This window comes from Belonocnema kinseyi, chromosome 4, assembly GCF_010883055.1.
Source record: "Belonocnema kinseyi isolate 2016_QV_RU_SX_M_011 chromosome 4, B_treatae_v1, whole genome shotgun sequence".
Lineage (NCBI taxonomy): Eukaryota > Metazoa > Arthropoda > Insecta > Hymenoptera > Cynipidae > Belonocnema > Belonocnema kinseyi.
In genome coordinates, this window is record NC_046660.1 from 82,867,443 (window position 1) to 82,887,271 (window position 19,829).

Sequence of the window (19,829 nt, forward strand, 5' to 3'; positions counted from 1 at the left end):
TAATTACTTGAACCTTTAAATTGGCACTGTTGTTGTCAATATACGTAACTGGCAATGTGGGGCAATTAATACCCGAGCGTACTTAAAAAATCATAACTCGCGTAATTTTTAATATATTTAGCTAACAAGTTATGAGTACATGCTTGAGATACTATAGTGTAAGAAAAAAATTACTGTGATATTGATGCTTTCAAAAAAGGTATTTATTTTGCAAAATGAAACCTCAATTTTTGAGTAAAATTGAACACCATATATTTCACTATTCAAATCACTTTATTTGTATTTAAATGGACAAAAACATTTTTAAAATTGTTACAAAATAGTTATAAATGTTTATAAATGTAGAAAGAAAGCTATATAAAACTTTTTTAATCTAGCAATTCCCATTTTGCCCTGAACAGTCGCTGCAGATAACTGTGCGGTGCTTATAGTACATTGGGCTCCTGTACGAGCAGCCGGCTAATTTAGGGCTTCTGCCATCTAAAAAAACAAGAAACTATGAAATAATGAATTTAAAAAATATATTTTTCTTAAGATGATATACTTACGTTGGAAATCTATCAAAAATAACTAGCAAAAACTTTTGAAAAAAATAACTTCTTGTTTCACTGATGGTACACGGGGTAACTGATACCCCCGCAATTTTTGGAGACTACTTTAAACCTATTCTATCTTCAGTTAGTGATGTCATCTACTGTCAATTAAGGGTAATTGAAAAAATGTTCAGCTCTAAGAGTTCGAATGAAGTTGTTGCGAACCGGAAAATGACCGGTGATTTTTTTTCTCGATCAAAACGGCTAACTTGTTATATTTTGAATCTGGCTTCGTTATTCTAATCAAAAAATTAAAAACTAAAGAAAGCACCTAAAAGATGTCTAATCAGGGGATGAATAAAAACTGGACCACTAATAACACCAACACCTTTCAAATCATTACTGGAATCTACAAAGTTTCTTCAACATCACCGGAAAACTTACCATTCCGTAATGCCTAATATCAACCCTAAAATAGCTCCAAACTAAAAGAAATATTCCAAAATCTAAAAGTAAAGTCGATGAACTAAATATTCCCATTCTTTAAAAACCAGCACAAACATTCTCGAATCGAATCCGCCATCAACTTCGTTTCAATTCCGGCCATCGCATCGGTTTTGTTTTCAGACAAAGCAGTGTAACTTAGTTACTTGAATTTCAGAGCCGCATTATATCACGCACAATGTATGCATCCAGTGTCGTACTCGTTACTTTGCTACCTCGCCACCCAAAGAGAGCATCCTCCAAATACCCTTCTCAAGTTCTAAAGCAACCTAATAATTCCTTCGAAACATCACCTTGAAAAATTATCACTCTCCAACCTTGATTTTTTATTATTTCGCCTAGTAGGAAAAATATCGATCATAGGCCCGAAGAAAGCTGCTTAATTATTCAATCAAGCACCCTCTTTTTCCAAAAGCACCTTCTTTCTCCGCAGCAGGGCTTACACCACTGGCCTCGGGGAGGGGTTGCAACTCACTAGGGGTGGCTTACAACCTCCAGCGCCATCTGTTCCGTGCTTTTCGCTGTCAGTGACCGGCCACCCTCCGAAGATCCGTGTTTTGTGTCCGGACCTCCCGATAATCGAGGCGCCTAAGTCCTCCCAATTCGGTGCTTTGTGCCTTAAAACCAGTGACCGGCGTATGTCTTGAGTGCAGGTCGAAAAGGTAAATTAATAAACTCAATCTCTCTTTTGTTCTAAATCAAACAACCAACATTTCACGATACTTTCCAATGTCGAGGGATACATTAACGTGTTGGATCGATTCCCTTTCTTGAGTCGTGAGGGGACATGCTGCGCCTGCAGATACAACCATCGCTTTTATCCCCTTTGACCATTTGATTCTCCTCAATTTTCATTTAAATCCTCGTCTCAAATCCTCTAGTTCATCGTCATTCCTTTTCTGTTGGGTAATTCCTTTTGCATGATAAATTATCATTTCTTTTAGAAATACTTATCAAGTTGTTGGATTCTCATTTTATTAGTTCTCCCAGTTGTAGGTGACTCACATGTAATCCTTATACGCTTGAAGAATTTCGGAGGTGATTCATGAGGGTGAATTCGATACGAGACACTTGGGCTCTTTGAAAGTTTGCAACGTGGGGTGAAATGTGCACAAGGAACCATGTGTAAAACAAAAGGACATGTTATCTTCTTGTGGAAATCTGTTATGAGGTCTTTTTTTCATGCAGAGCTTTTTATCAGATTTGAATAAGTAGGTTCTGCATTAGTTGAAAATAATGGCTACAAAAGGTGTTGATCTGTAAGCGCATTGTATAGTAGCGATTTCCTCAAGATCGAAGTGGTGAAAGTTGCCAAAAATCATGAGAGTTAGTGCGCACGAACCGCGACACGGAAGGGTGTTTTGCTTAGAGATGAGTGCTGACACCCTTGAATGTGTTCTGTCCTTTCGGAAAACGAGTGTGAAAAACACCAGATGAGTCGAGGGGTACATCACTTCCAATTTCGATTTTTTTTTATTCGACAAAAAAAAGTTTTTTTAGCCAGTACAGAAGTCTTGGACTTTGGATCATTTATGTATCATATTCTGTATAGAACTAGTTAAAACAAAAGAAAATATTTTTTTGACAATTCTAAGTTTTGTTAAACTAAGCAAACAGGTTTTGGAATTTATTCTTTTTTAAGTTTCAACCTGATAATTTCTAGTCGAAGTTGCTATCATATATATTTTGAGATTATTTAAAGTTCTGTATGAAAACGCCTAATACAAAAAATTGAAGCAATATAAAATGTTTGTAAAAACTGAGAAGATTGTAACTTAGTTAAAGAATAGAGGTATTGATAAAACATCTACTGAGTTTGAGAAACATCAATAAATATTTTAGATTTATATAGATGTTAAAACAATTATTGGATTATGATTTAAAAATAATATGGCCATTGTTGAAAGGATTAAATTTCTGAACTAATTCTAAATTTCTTATTTTAGTGAAGATACATTCACTATTTTTTCAACTGATCTAGTTTTGAACAGAAAGTTGAATGTGCCATTCTGAACAATCAAAAATTATACTGGCGTTTTCTCTTACAATCACAAATGAACTATTTTAAATACATAACTTGACCAAATTGAAATTTTAAATAGGATCTTTTGAAAATGAAATTTTGTTAATGAAACTTCCAATAGGATGCTTTAAAAATGAAATTTTGTTAATGAAACTTTCAAAATTATAAATTTAACCTTGAAACGTATTAAAACTAAACTTGTTTCAAATATTTTAAACATGGAAAATTAAACAATTTGTAATTTATTCAAATTTTTATCACACTTAGGGGCCGTGCGTAACTTACGTAAAGTCCTTTTTTTGGGGGGAGGCAACGTTTTATATGTTATCTAATATGGGAGGGGGTTACGTGGTCCAAAGTTAAAATATGTTATTAAAAATTAAAGATTCATCATTTTAGTTAAAAATACATTTCTTTGAACGATAAGTTTAATATTTTGTTGAAAATTCGTCTTTTTATTAGAAAATAATTCCTCCTGGTTCCAAATTAAATTATTTTATTGAATATTCATGTACTTTTTTAAAAATTCATCTTTGTGGTAGAAATTTAATCTTTCTCGTTAAAAATGCAACTAATAAGTTGAAAAAAATCCGTTTTAGTTGAGGATTCATTATTTTTGTTAAAATTTTGTCTTCTTTGGTTGAATTTAACTGTTATAAATTAGAATGAAAAATCTTTGTTTAATTTAAATATCAACTAATACATTTTTGTTGAAAATTTCAAGTAATTCGTGGAAAATTCAGCTGTTTTGTAGAATTTCGTTTTCTTATGCTCATGAAAGTTAGTTTTTAGAATAAAACGTTAATTTTGGAATTTTTGGTTAAAAAATATTCTTTTTTTGTTTAAAAATTCAACTATTGGTTAAAAATTTGTGTTGTATTTTGTTTAAAATTCATCTTTTTGGTAGAAAATCAATCTTATTGATTGAAAATTCAACAATTTGGCTAAACGTTCATATTGTTTTAGAATTCTTTTTTTATAGGAAATTAGGCTTCTTTGCTGAAAGTTGATATTTTTGTTGAAAATTGATATGTTTTTCATAATTCCAGTATTTGGTTGAAAATTTAACTGTTTTGCAGAAACCGTTTTGGTTTTATTCAACTGTTTTTATTTAAAATAAAAATCATCTCTTGTTTAAAATACCAAATATTACATTATTTGTGAAGAATTAATCTCTTTCGGTTGAATATTCAACTACTTGGTTGAAAGCTATACTTTGTTAATTCACGAGAAACAATAAGATATTAACAAGATAGGGGGGAAGAGGTTTGAAACTTACGGGCCCTAACAAAGGGAGGTGCTTATCTTAAAATTTCAGGAAAAAGTTTGTGCAATTTATGCATTGCCTATTACCCCTATCAACCCTACTTCTCGAAAATATCCTGGATTTTTTTATTGCAAATACTACCTGGATGATTACAAAAATAATCTAGTTTGAAATCTCGGCTATTATGGATTTTGGTAGATTTAAAGTCGCTTGATAAAGTTTCGTGTGATATTTATTAGTCACGATATGTTTCCGGAAGAACCCTAATTTCAGCATGTCTATGTCCTCCATAAATCATGTTACCTCAACCCTTAACCAACACCTATCTAGAGTTCTATAGACATTTTGCATATCCTTATACTCTTTTAATCAAAACCTCACTAAAGAAGCCTGCATGAAGAGAGGGGAAGTTGATTATCGCAAGAACGAACGTCGATGGCCTTTCGATAAAAACGATTCTCCACTCGATTCTCAGAATCAGGATTTGATCAAAAGTTATCTTTCAGACACGAAAAACTTTCTCAGGAGGGAAGTTAATTTGCAGAACTTGCGAAATCCTTGCTCGGTCAGCGAATATATTTACTCCTCCGGAACATTTTTACATTGACAGAGTTCAAGAAGTCATCGAAATTTAAGTAGTTTTGATATCGAGCATCTAATAAGGCTGACTTATGGGAAAATTGTATTCGCCTATGATGCAGAATATTGTATTGCTTATATTCTAACATCGTATCGTTAGCTTGAAACTGATTTCAATTCCAAATAATTCCAATTTATTATCGTTGAATTGTTAACGCTTTATTGTAGGAATTTTTTTTAGGAATTTTCAAAGACGCGTCACTAAAGCTTTTTGCAGAAACCGTTTCTAAATTTTGCTAAACAGGAATAGAAATTTCAGCAACGGAAATTTTCAGTTACTGTACTAAAAATTTCAAAGGATTAACAATTGTTTTCTGTTTAGTAATTCTGATATTAAATCTGCAGTCTATATTTGTTTTCACCCTTTTTTCATTTATTAAACGCCAACAGAATGAATAGAAACCAATAAGAAAATTGTACTATTTTTGGTTAAAAATTAAACTCTCTTTAATTGAAAAGTCTACTATTAAATCTTTAATTCAGAATTGATCCTTTTGGTTCAAAATCCTACTGTTTCGATGAAAGTTTAATTACTTTAATGAAAATTTAACTATTTTTATAAATAGTAATATTTTTTTGTCGAAACTTCGTATATTTCACCTAAACTCTACTAAAATCTGTTGGACTCAGATATTTTGGTTGAAAATTCGTTTCCTTGATTAACAATTTAACGATTTTATTTTATTTTATTGTTTTATTTTGTTTGAGCATTCAAGTATTTCTTTGAAAATTATTAGTTTTAGGATGAAAATAAAATTGTTTGACTTGCAAATTTAACTATTTGTTTAAACATTCGAGCTTTTTGTTGAATATTCACATTTTTTGGGTTAAAAATGACTGTTTATAGAAAACTCGCCATGTTTTACTTGGAAATTCCACTATTTGGTTTAAAATACACCTATTTGGTTGAAAACTAAACTGTTTTTGTTAATTTTTCAACTATTTTGTTACAAATTATCTTTTGAGATTAAATTTGACTGTTTTTTATTTAAAATGAAAATATTTTTGGTTAAAATATCAGCTTTTACATTTTTCATTGATAATTCAACTTTTTTTTGGCTTGGAAGATTCAGCAACTTAGTTGAATTTTTTTATTGACTGAAAAATCTAGATTGGTTCCAATTTCAGTTTATTTGTTTAAGATTAGTGTTTGTGGTCAACATTCCTTTTTCAGGTTGAAAATTCAACTATTTGGGTAAAATTTCAACTTTTTTCAAATTTTTCTCCTCTCCTTGAAAGTTCAACTACAGTCGAATCTGGATTTCGTGTTTCCGAGAATTTTATTGACACCACTCGGCAGGTAAGGGTGATAGGAGTTGCGGGGGGATGCGCGGTGTTCAGTCAGCCGTGACAACACAGGATTATTTGGTTTAAAATGTATCTTTCTTCAGTCAAAGTGAACCTTTTTTGGCGACGATACATCTCTTCGGATTAAAAGTCAAATTTCTTCTCAAGCACTCGACTTTTTAGTTTGAATACTGAAGTCTTTTGTTGGGAATTTAAACTAAATTAATTTAATTTAAAAGAATTTATTCCCATATATTAGTGAAAAATTATCGTATTTTCCATGTATTGAGAGCATGGGCCGTGAGGTATGAATTGTGTAATTTGAAAAGTATCATTTTATAATATTCACCTCTGAAGACATTTTACCAGTTCAATCTGAAATTCTACAATTGCGAAGATAAATTGGATAAAAAACAGTTTTGTTCAAAAGTTACGTTTCTAGAAAATTACTGGAAATAGGTCAATTTTGCGTTAGTTATCTGTGCCTTGATGTTTAATGTGTGTACACACTCGAAGTCGACACTTTGACTGCAGTGTTGATCAACCACTCTTCTCATCACCACTGAATCAAAGTGATAGATTTAGTTTGTCACTAAGCTCTGCATTTTTAAACACGAATGGCCGATCTCAATTCATTACAAAATTTCCATATACTAGGTATCTAGATGGATTATTGTAGAACAATGGAAATATTTTAATCCATTACACCATTACCTCAGGGCGCTCAATAGAAATTTTAATTTTAATTTTTTCTACATATTTAAATAAAACTTTAATTATAACGAACATGAGTGAGCCCTCAATTTTACAGAAAAGAAATTAAAATTAATATTTATTATTAACTTTAATATTGGTTCATTTTGGCACCTTAATTGTGGTTAAATCATATATTCTTGTATACTAAGGCCAATAATGGACGTCAATATTATTATTTTCTTCTGCAAAATTTAGGGCTCATTCTTCGATAGAAAACGCTTCGGTAGAAAACGCTTTTCTTTTTTCACGCATGAGCGCCTGCCGCTCACCCCATGCAGCCCCTTTTACTCCTACTTGCGGCGCGGCGTCAATTATCGGAAGAACTATAACAGGGGGCCCTATCTCTAGGGTTCACAGTATTACGTTCTGGACAAAAAAATTCATCGCGATCTCTAAATCTTTTTTTTTCAAACATTTTGAAAAGGAGGGGATAATTGGTTTGTATAATGAGATGAAATTTTATCCTCATGTTTTAAGAAATTGAAAATTTTGTTTTCTATTGGATATCCTAGTGTCCGCATACCTGAAAACCCTTAAATAACAATTTTTTTCATGTGTAAAAGTAAATTTATAGAGCTGGATTTATGCTTATTTAGATCAAACTTCTATTTATCATATTCACTAATCTCAGGAAAATACATTTTATTAAAAATTAATATTTCAAATATATGGATTCAATTTGAAGTACCATGAATATACTTTAAAACCTTGTCTTAATTAATCATCAATTGTATAGGCTTTAGCAACAATTAATCAATTAATCATTAAATTCCTAAAAGCCTTTTTGCTAGTCCCTTAATTTCCCCTTTTTCTCGAGTTTCTACTTTAACGCGAACTGAATTAATAGATGCCATTACAAAATTATTGGAGAGATAATGCGATATTCACACTTTCGTGTTTCAAAATCTTTGTAAAAAATTCATCTTTTTAGCTTTAAATTTCACAAGTATAGAAAATTTAACTGCTTGGTTGAGGATTCAACTATTTTTCTGAAATTCTATCGTTTATGGTTGAATTCAACTGTTCCTTATTTAAAATTAAAATCTGCGTTGGTTGAAATATCAACTGATACATATTTCGTCGAGAAAATTGTACTACCTTTTACAAATATTTATTTTTCCTGGTTGAAGATTCATCAATATAGTCGAAAATTCATCTACTTGATTGTAAATTTAACTCTTTTGCTTAAATTTGATCTTTTAGGATGAATGACCCGTTTTTGATTTAATATTAAAATCTTTTTTGGTCAAAATGTCAACTATTACATTTTTCTTTGAGAATTCGACTTTTTCGATTGAAAATTCAACTGCTTGGTTAAAAGTTTAACTAATTTATTGAAAATTTATTTTTTTCATGAAAATTCATCATTATAGTCGAAAATTCATCTCCTTGATTGAGAATGTAACTATTTTGTTAAAAATTTATCTTTGAAGCTGTTTGGTTGAAAAGTAATCCATTTTAGTTGAGGATTGAACTGTTTTATTGAAATTGGATCTTTTATGATTAAATTCAAATGTTATTTCTTTAAAATAAAAATATTTTTTGGTTGAAATATCAACTGTTAAGTTTTTTAGAATTCATAATTTTACGTAAAAAATTAAACTACTTCATGGAAAGTATTTGTTAAAAATTGGTCTTTTCAAATATAAAATTAATCTTTTTGGTTGAAAACTCATCTATCTTGTCGAAAATTCCACTATTTGGTTACAAATTCATCTTTTTACATTCTCATGATTTATGATTGATAAAGTATTAGAATTGTTGGAAATTTGACATCAGTTTTTAAACGGATCTCCAGGTTTCGAGACCCCCTGAATCCGAAAATCAGGTTTTCACGATGGCGTCTGTCTGTCTGTCCGTCCGGCCGTCTGTCCATCCGTAAGCACGATAACTCTCGAAAAAATGACCAAATCAAATCCATCTTTGGCACACTTATATTAGGTCCTAAAAGAAAGGAAGAGTTCGTGAAACAGCTATTTTTAATAAAAATTCAAAAAGTGAGCGCATTTTGAAAATTTTTGAGACCACTTTTTCTGAATTTCAAAATTCTATGTACGGATATTTATAACATTAGAAAGAACAAACAATTTATCCTCATGACTTTTTCGATGAAAGTAAAATTCTCAGAGATATAGCGTTTTCAAAATTTTTATAATCAACCGAAAATCAAAATCTGAAGCCAAAAACGCACAATATGAAAAAAAGTCAAGAGAAGAAAAAAATTTCTTTTTGAAAGCCCTACAAGATCATCATAACAAATTTTTGGATTTTCTTCAAAAATCAAAAATTCACATTTTTATTGTACAAAAAATAATGAAAAATAAAAAATTCCATTTTGTGGACAAACTAAGTAGGATACGAAAAAAGATGAATTAATAACAATCGTTATCGTAAAAAAGATCTACAATTTCGTTAAGGATCACTTCTTGATAGGCCGCGTACTTTCTGTTTTATTCGTGAAAAATAACATTGAAAAAAAATGTGTGGAAAAACGACAAAAGTTACGAGAAAAAAAAAAAAGATTTAACAAAACCTGTTTTCAAATATCGGTCGGAAATTGAGTGCGCAGCGCGAGTGTCACGATGAGAATGTGTACCTCAAAGCCTACAGAGCTTTGAGAAACTTAATCTTTGACAATACTTAATTAAGTAGAAAATTCAGAAAATGAAGACGCATATAAATACTGCCATCTAAAAGAGATCTTTTTGATAAAGTTTTTTTTAAGCATTCCAAATGTAAAGAATAAATATCCGAGCGCGAAGCGCGAGGTAACCCATTATCGAGCGCGAAGTGCGAGATTGAATCGTCGCGCGCCCTAGGCGCGCTCAAACTTGCGAGCGAAGCGAACCGCGCGCCCAGCGCGCGACGGGAATGTGCCCTCGAGGCGGGCAGATTTTTTTGTTTAGAATTCAATTTTTTTACGTGTGTTTTTTCGAATTTAAGAGTTTCAAATTTAATTTAATAGAGTTAAATTAACATGAGTTATAATTAAGTTAAGCTTTTTCCTCTCCTTGTTTGAAATTTTAACTCTGTTTTTGAAAATTCGTATTTTTTTTTTTTAGAAATGTACCTCTTTCGGTAGAAATTGAATCTTTTTGATTACATATGCAATTGTTTGGTTGAGAAGCAATCTTGGGCTTTTTCGGAATAATTTAACTGTTCTTGTTTTATCATTAAAATATTTTTTCATGGAAATATGAAGTATTACATTTTTCGTTAAGAATTTGTCTGGTCGGTTTACAATTCAACTGCTTGGTTTGAAAGTTGAACTACTTTGTCAAAAATGAATTTGTTTATGTTGAAGATTCATAGTTTTAGTTGGAAATTCATCTCTTTGATTAAGAATTTAACTATTCCGTTGAAAATTGATCTTTTCGGTAGAAAATTAATCTTCTTGGATGAAAATTACTCGTTTTGTTGAAAATTTTACTGTTTGGTTAACAATTCATCTATTTTATCGAAAACACAATATTTTTATTTAAAATCTTAAAAAATTTTAAGCGTTTCAAAATTAAATTTTTATTCTATTCACATTGATTTTATTTAAAAGAATTTGTTCCCCTATTTTCGTAAAAAAATATGTTATTTGATTTTACATAATTATAAAAACTATCATTTCCAAAAATTTAGATATTTGGACAGAAAAAAATTATTAACAAAAAAATTCGCGTAATTGCCTTATAATTATGTCTATTATTTTTAAATTGTTCAATTTTCTAATAAATTTAATTATAACAATTCAAACATTCACAGATGTATAATTAAAAGAGTTATTCAAGTATTTTGTACTTGTTTGAATTGTGTTAGGGTCAGAATTCTTTTTTAATATGATACGTACTTAAAGAAGTTAAATTTCCTAGAAGTATCTGGGAAATTTTAAATAATTTGAGTAGGCACCATAATACACCATTTGAATATTTCACTCTATTGACATATTTTAACCAGAAATTCTATTATTCAAAAACCCGATCGATTTGAGTCTCCCGCCCGCTACTTTATCACCTGATCCAAAACTTCTATTTCCCTTCTGAAATAAGAAAAGATTCAAAAAATAAAAGTAGAAAATTACCAGTTTTACCTTTCAATGCTTAAATTCAGAGAGCTTCCTTTGTAACATAATTCCTCTTGGAATCGAGTCTAATGCTCTATTAATCTCCTTCTCACCCTCTATTAGACTAAACAGGTGTCACAATGAGAATTCCATCTTTCGTGGCCTATTTCAAGATTCGAGACTGTTCCAGTTTTCTCAGATTCTCTCCTTTCAGAATTCTCGATAAGGGAATTGAGGTTTCATATGATGCTGAGGATTTCATTTCACCTGGGGTTCAAATCCAAATCATAAAATTGAAGCTACAAGAGTTCCATAAATAAAATTGGAAGTAAGATGATGTAATAATTGAATTTCACTCAGATTTCGCATTTTTAATTATCATTTCGATATCAGCTTCTGTAATTGATATGCACTCCGTCTGTGTAGTTTGGAATTTGAGAATGAGGTTTGATATATAGCCACCAGGTTGTTGACGATCGATAGTATCAAGATAGACTTATAAAAGCATTTCATTAACAAATATATTCATTTTATACTGAATCAATGTAATCAAGTAGAACAAATAAATATTTTAATGAATAAGATTCAAAACTCAATTATATACCACTATAATTTTAGATATACATTCCAAGCATTTCTTGGTGCAGTTTTTAATCAAATTTTCATCCAATTTTTAATATCGAAAATTAAAATTTTAGGGTTGCTTCAAAATCCCAATTTCAAAATTTCCTTTCTTTTACGTGACCAATTTTTATTTTCTTTGTCCGTTTAGAATTTTTCTTTTAAGTATAAAAACAATCTTACACTTCAGAGATAAATAATGTTAGTGCATACAATTTTTGTTTCTAAATAAGTTCGAAAAATAAATTATCAACCAATGAAATGAATTTTCAACGAGTAAGATAAAGCTTCAACTCATAAGATTAATTTTCTACCAAAAAAGATCAATTTGCATCAAAATATTTGAATTTTCACCTAAAACGGATGCATTTTCAACCACGTAGATTAAATTTTTCGCTATAGAGATAAGTTTTCCACAAAAAATTAAATAGTTCAATTTCCATTTAAAAAATTTTTTTAACTAAAGATATGAGTTTTTAACCAAAGAGATAAATTTTTAACCAAGAAGATTTATATTCTAGAAAAAGAGATTGTTTTTTTAAACAAAATACGTGAATTTCCAACGAAGTATTTGAATTTTGAACATTTTTAACCAAAGAAATTAATTTCTAACCAAAAAGATGAATTAGTAGCCAAGAAGGTTAATATTTTATCAGAAAATACGAACTTTCAAGTAAATACAGGAATTTACAACCAAATAGTTGAATACGCAACTGAAAAAGAGAAATTTTCAATCAAGCATAAAATAGTTACATTTTCCGTTAAAAAAATAATTTTTAACAAAAGAGTTCAATTTGAATCAAGAAAAGAAGGTTTTTGAACGACTAAACAAATATTTAACAAAGAAGTTACACTTTCAACTAAAGTATTTGAATTTTCAACCGCAGAAGATGATTTCTGAAAGAAAAATGTATTAGTTGACTTTTAACCAAATACGTTTTTCTTTAAAAATAAAAATAGCCTATTTTAGCAAAAAACAACAAATTTTCAAGAAAATAGCGGAGTCTTCAACGAAAACAGAATAATTGTCAACCAAACTGTTGTAATTTTTAACGAAAAAGATGCAATTTTATTCAACCAAAAGTTCAATTTTTTATAAAAATTGTTGAATTTTCAACAAAGTAATAAAATCAACTTTAACTTCAGTTTGTCGAAAAATTCATGAATCTGTCAGGTTTTCCTTAACATTCCCTGAATTTCTGGATTTTTTTGACCTGTGGCAATCCTAAATTTGAAATTTGAAGAATGAATCTCTTGGAAAACTTCAAAATTTAAACAATTTTACTTTGGAAACATTTAAAATTGTATCTTTACTGGTAAACAGTTTTTAAATCTTAACAAGAGTAAAATTATCACTTTAAGGCCATGTGACGAGTGGTTCACGTGACCAGATTCCTGGTTTACCGCCACTTTTTTTTATTTCCCAACTTGTTTTCATAGAATACGCCACATCGAGTTGAAAATTTGAGATAATAAACAAGAAGCACTAAGAATGATGGGTCTGGTCCTAAATTTGTATAATTATGAAAAAAAGTTTTTGTTTTCAATATTTTTTTTTTTTTGCTTTTTTCATAATTAATAAAATTTAGGACCAGACCCACCTTTCTTAGTGTTTCTTATTTATTATCCCAAATTTTCAACTTGATATAACGCTTCGTGTGAAAATAAGTTGGAAATAAAAAAAGTGGCGGTAAGTTAGGAATCTGGTCACGTGAACCACTCGTCACATGGCCTTAATAGGTAATTTTAAACTTTATCGTTTCAAAATGGAACAAATCGATATTTTAAACATTCGTGATTCTAATTTTTAACTTATAACTAAATTGGAAGCATTATTTAATTCATGAGCAATACATTTAAAATAGCAGAATTAAAGATTGGACAATATTTATTTTAAAGATATTTATTTATTAATTCAAATATGATTCAATTTCTAAAAGAAGTATGTACGTAAAATAAATATTTTTTATTTCAATAGACATAATTAATTTAAATAGAGTTCGATTTATCATTGAAAAAAATATATGTTTGAAAACTGTTTATTTATTTTTTTAATCAAGTAAATTTGCAGGCAATGTTTTTGGTGTTTTCCCAGAGTAAATAAGCCATGATTGATTAAAATTTTACCATATTTTTTTGATTCAGTATGAAACGACGGTAAGAAAAAATTCAATAGGAAAACCTATTCTTTAAATAATAATTTCTTGTAAGTTTTAAAATTTTCTCTTGAAAGAATGTTTTTTATTTCATAGGACATGACCGATAATATTTTTTAAATTCTTAAAATCATGAAAAACGTTTTTTCCAGAGACCTGCTATTAAGAACAACGACCTTAAGAATGTTAAAATCTCTAATTTTATTATTAGAAATTGAAAACTACGCAATGAATAAATTCAACATGTAGCGCTCAAAATTTTAGTTCTTGAAATTTGCACCATCAAATATTTTAGGAGATAAAATTCAGACCTGTATATAAAAGATTTTGGGATAAAGTTAGATTTTTAGTAAAATTTACACCAGAGAGTTTCGATTAATTTTATTTATAATCCAGCCAAATGCTGGAGTTATTACTAGAACTTTTCAACCATGTTACGAATAATTAAAAAAGAATAAACATATTTTAAAAAACGATAACTCTTGTACACATTTTTCTCCAGTGAAATATTCGTCAATTAAATTTGTCTATCTACCGATGGTAAATTATCTGAATTAAATAAAAATTCGTGACATGAGTATTTTTTCACGAATCCAGTAAAAAGGATCTTAACATAATTAAAAAGCAAAATAAAACAAGTAATCTTATGTCATTTTTGCCGACTGCATTGTTTCGTAGATTTATTTAGGAAGCATACAAAAAAGTATGAAAGACGATTTGGGAGAAGGGCGGTTTTGTAAAATTGTATTATTTCTTATAAAGTAACAAAGCTGTTTAACTTTACACCAAATAGGTGAATTTTTGACCAAAAATAGATAAATTTTTAACAAAAAGAAACAGATTCATTTCCAACCAAACATTTGAATTTCTAACCAAATAGACAAAAATTCGATGGTTAATGAAGAAACAAAATTAATCCAAAACGTTGAATTTTAAAGTAAAAAAGTAGAGCATTTTTCCAAAGAATCGAATCTTCCACAAAGCAGTAAAATTTTCAATCAAAAAATGAAGCTTTAATCAAGAAGGTGGATTTTCTAACAACAAAGGCGAATTTTCAACAAGAGAAATAATTTTTACCAAGCACTTGAATTTTCAATGAAGAAGGGTAATTTTTTTCAATAGGTTAAATTTATAACCAATTAGATAAATTTTCAACAACAACAAAATCAATTTCCAACCAAAAATTGAATAGTTAAATTATCATCTGGAAAAAATTAATTAAAAATAAAAAACGAATTTTCAAGAAAATAGTCAAATTTTCAACCAAAGAAATGAATTTTTAACTCAAATGATTAATCTTCAACTATACGCAATGAACTTTTAGGAAAGTCAAACTTTCGACTAAATATATGTAATGGAATTTGTTCTCAAATTGTTGAATTTGCGAGCCAAAAACTTAATTTTTATAAAAATTTTTATTAAAAAATCAGACGAGAACGAAATGCACTTTCGAGTCTGATGTTCATATTTGATGCAGAACACTGTTCAGTAACCGTGCTTTGAAGTTGGCTTTGGGGGATTAAATATTCTTCCTATGTCACTCCTTATGTCGAAAGTCGCGCTTTATACATGACACATTTTCGCACTACGATTTCCAGCAGTTCTTACTTTATGAAAATTTCTATCGCTACAAATTCTTCCAAAATACTTGATAAGTTTTTATTAGAGCTCTTGAAAACATAAACTAGAAAACTTTCCAAAAATGTTCCCCTATTTAATTGAAACTCTGAGTATAGTAGGCAACGTTGAAGTAAATTCCGAAACAGAAAAAAGAATTTATCAATTTCCTTTTATCTTCTTCATTCTCCTGAAAATGCTTGCGTATGCGTCTTGTTTTTCTCGTATATTAACAGAAAACACTGAGGGTACAAATATTGCAGGTAATCGGAGGCGGGTACTTCAAATTGAGGTAAACTTTCCGCGGTGAGTCGGACTCCGCCAGAGGCAGCACGTTACAGGCCTGTAACAGCGGAAAGTTACAAGTCATATAGGACTAATCATCTGACTCTTACACAGTTTGAATAACTACCTGCAACGCTTCATACCCCCCGTATTTTTATTTTTGGGTGATTCTTCATAATAAGAAGCATTTTGTTTTGTCATTTGGACAAATAATTAACGAGGAGATAAAAATTTTTTATTTTGTACAAAGTGGTTCTTTTGCGTATGTATCTAACTGCTTTAACCTGACACATACAAATTTGAGCTATGTTTTCGATAGATTTATGTTCGGTTGACGAAATGCTGAGAGCCATTTTTAAACAAATGAAAAATAAACCCAAGTGCGAAGTCACATACGGTCCAACATTGCCCCATAGTCGGCAAAAATATTGCCGAAGCTCGGCTGTCATTATCGCGCCAATGACGGAATGATAACTATGGCCTGCACTTGACAGCCAAGGTTTGGCTGTCATTGTCGGCCCAACACTGGGTACCAGTATTGGACCAAACCTGGCTGCCATCGTCGCGCCATTGCCGGATTGATAACTATGGCCTTGACTCGGCAGCCAGGGCTTGGCTACCATTGTCGGCCCAACACTGGCTACGGTCTAAGGATATGACAAAAAAGATATTTAAAAAATAAATATTAATTGATTGCGAGTACTTTGAATATAAATATTAATAGTCCTGTTTAGATTGAAGACATATGTCATTTTGAACATTATATTACAAACAAAATTTCTAACGCTACGGGGTATCGAACCTACATCTATATACCTAAATCTATTGCCTAGCAGTCGGACGTGCTAACCACTTCGCTAAACCGACAAGTTGAAACTCTGTAAAAAAGTCATCCTCATAAGCTGCAGTTCAGAAAAGTTAAAGAATCAAATTTTAAGCTCTCTTTTTCTAATTATTTATTATTATGCGACGAAATGTTAACAGGAATATCAATACCATAATCTTTAAATAAATAATTTTAATCGATTACAATTTTTCTTCGCGTAATATTTCATTTTTTCCGTTGTAGCCTGGTTTACAACTTTTTTGAATGACAGGAAATGTAATTTTTCATAAACATTAAAAAATTTTAATGACAGAACTTCACAAATTTCAGCGTGAACTTTGACAATTTTTCAATAAATTTTTTTATCTTTCATGTAAGATTTATTTATTAGGTGCTAAAACCGAGACATGGCGAAACAAAGTGCCGATTCTGGGTCAAGCATCGGTGGAGAATCGGCAAATATAAATAGCCAATATAGGCTCCCAGCACTGGCTCAACATGGTCCGATTTAAATAAAACATATTTTGCCGCGGTAAAAGTGACACTTGGCCCAGTAATGTGCCGTCACTGGGCTAGACTTTGGCTGATCCTCGTGAAACATGGTTCCCCGTACTAAAAGTGAGATTTGGCGCAATAAAGTGCTGATACTGGGCCAAGCATCGGCGGAGGATCAGCAAATATAAAGAGACAATATAGCCTGCCAATACTGGCTCAAAATTGGGCCTATTTAAATAAAACATGGTTTGCCGTGATAAAAGTGACACTTGACACAGTATTGTGCCGTTACTGGGCCAGACTTTGATCCTCGTGAAACATGGTTCCCCGTACTAAAAGTGATACTTGGCGCAATAAAGTGCCGATACTGGGCCAAGCATCGGTGGAGTATCGGCAAATATAAATAGCCAATATAGGCTGCCAGCACTGGCTCAACACTGGGCCGATTAAAATGTCGATATTGGCCCAATAACTTTGGCCGACCTTTGGCTGCCAAAATTGGACCAACACTGGGCCGTATATTCAGCTACGGCAATTAGCACTTGGGTAGCTTAGGATTCTCTTCCTTCATCTAGCTTTTCTTTTTCTTTTCTATAAACTAAATTTTATCTAATCGGTTACAAGGAAACTGTCTCTTAGAAACAAGTTGTGCTCTTTAAAAATCAATAGAAAAATTTGTTTTGCTCGCCTGAGTGACTATTGCAGACTCCGCTCACAATGCGCAGCTCCTATTACTCCGATCTGCAGCGCGAAGTCGATTCTCGAAAGGGCTATAGAAGGGAGGGCTATTGAAGGGTTTCACTGTATTTATAATTTTTAAGAGTTACAATTGGAAATTCTTGAATTTTTGAACAATTAATTTAAAAATTATTAAGTGTTCAGGATTTATGTTTTAAAACAATAAAATTTTGAACGTTTTTGGATTAATTCGATTATTAAGATTGACAATGGAAAATTTCTTCATTTTTAAAATTTATGGTTAAAGATTAATTAATTCGTGATTTAGTTATAGATTATGTAATTTCGAATGTTTATATTCTCGAATATTTACGATTGTAGACTCTTTAATATTTAATTTTTATAATAGATAACGATGCCATTTTGAACCCTTTTTTTAATAGTCCAATTTTGAAGATTTAAAATTGAAATTAATTCAATTTTGAATACTTTTATTTGAATATTCGATGAATATTCTTAAATTTTCGTATGAGTCAAGAGTTTTGAATTCAAAATATTCCAAATGGAAGAGATGTCAAACTCAAGTCATCCAAATAAAATAATCTTTTATTTTAAATGTTAAAACTTGCATAATTAAAAATTACAAAATTAAAAAATGGAAAAACCTTTAATAATAAAGATTTGCATTTCAATGTTCTACAATTTGAAGGAGCTACAATCCCTTGAAACCCCCATGAAATACCATTTTTAATTTCCTAAAACCATTAAATCCTTGCAAATTTCTTTAAATTTGGTAAACCTCTTGAAAATACCTAAAAATCCTTGAAAATACCCTAAAACATACCTAAATATACTAAAATTATCCTTTAAAATATTTGTAAATATGTACATTAAACGTTTTTTAGTGCTTTAAAATTTCTGGAAATCATCTAAAATACCGAAAAATCTTTCAAATACTTTGAAATCCGTTAAAATTTCGTCAAGTTCTTGAAAGCTATTAAAAATATTTTAAAATCGATTCCTATATTTGAAATATTATGAAATCTCTTCAATCTTGTGGATAAATTCTTTAAAATCCTTTAAAATATTTGTAAATCTTGGACACCCTCTGAAATTCCTTAGAATCTTTTTACATATTCTAAAATCTTATAAATCCTATGAAACCGTTTCAAATCTTAAAACTCGACGAATTTCTTCACAACCACATATTAAACGAAATATTCGAAATTGTCTTCAAATCTTTGAAATCCTACGAAATCCGTTAATTTTGTTATATTATTTGCAATTTATAGAAATATCATACATTTTTATTTTCTCTGAAGTCTTTCCAAATAATGAAAAATACACTTAAACCTTTTAAATATTATGTATTATTTCAAGACCCTTATGAAGTTTAGAAAATCTTTCCAATCCCATATATTTTACTTTAATCTCTGAAAAGTCCGTTAAATCTTTGAAAATATGTGAAATACCTCAATTAACTCTTATGTAATTCCTTTGACTGCCGTAAAGTCTTTAAAACCTTTTGAAATTCCTTAAAACGTTTCATAGCTTTAAACATTCCTTGAAATAATTAAGATACTAATTTTTACGAAGAAATAATATGTCCATTTTTGTTACCTGAAGATGTTTAAAGGAAAAAATCTAAGCTTTTTTTAGACAAGAAAAAAGAACCCTAAGTACAAAGTGTGATGAGATTGTTTAATGAATTCATGAATCAAAAATTATTTTATTTTAATTGTTTTAAATTATTTAGAAGTCTTCTAATAATTTGAATGCTTTGATTTTGTAGTTCAGTATTCAATATTGTAATAATTGAACTTATTTTCAGGTATGAAAGATTTAATTGTTATGATATTGAAAAATTGTTGATAACCGGAAAATGACGAGAAACTTGTTTTTGTTTTTAGAGACCACCCTAAACATTTATATTGAAAATTTGATGGCTATAATAACAAACTTTTTGTGCGGAATTATGATTGCCAGTATAAAATTACGAGGGTGGATTGATAAGTTTCCGGCCTGACCAAGAGATGGCGCCACTAGGCCTACCTTGAGGTGGCGTTCTATAGTACCATCCTTAGATAGCTT

The 19,829-nt window shown here is 30.1% G+C and overlaps 1 long non-coding RNA gene across 1 annotated transcript in view; it reads right to left on the reverse strand.

Moving 5' to 3' along the window:
* Nucleotides 1-390: 390 nt before the first annotated feature.
* The window catches only part of LOC117172145, a 31,937-nt gene continuing 12,498 nt past the window's right edge, over nucleotides 391-19,829 (reverse strand). Inside the window, exons 2-3 of the long non-coding RNA XR_004466970.1 lie at nucleotides 11,088-11,327; nucleotides 391-480 (exon numbers count right to left, since the gene is read on the reverse strand). This is a non-coding gene — a long non-coding RNA (uncharacterized LOC117172145). The remainder of the gene's footprint in view (nucleotides 481-11,087; nucleotides 11,328-19,829) is intronic.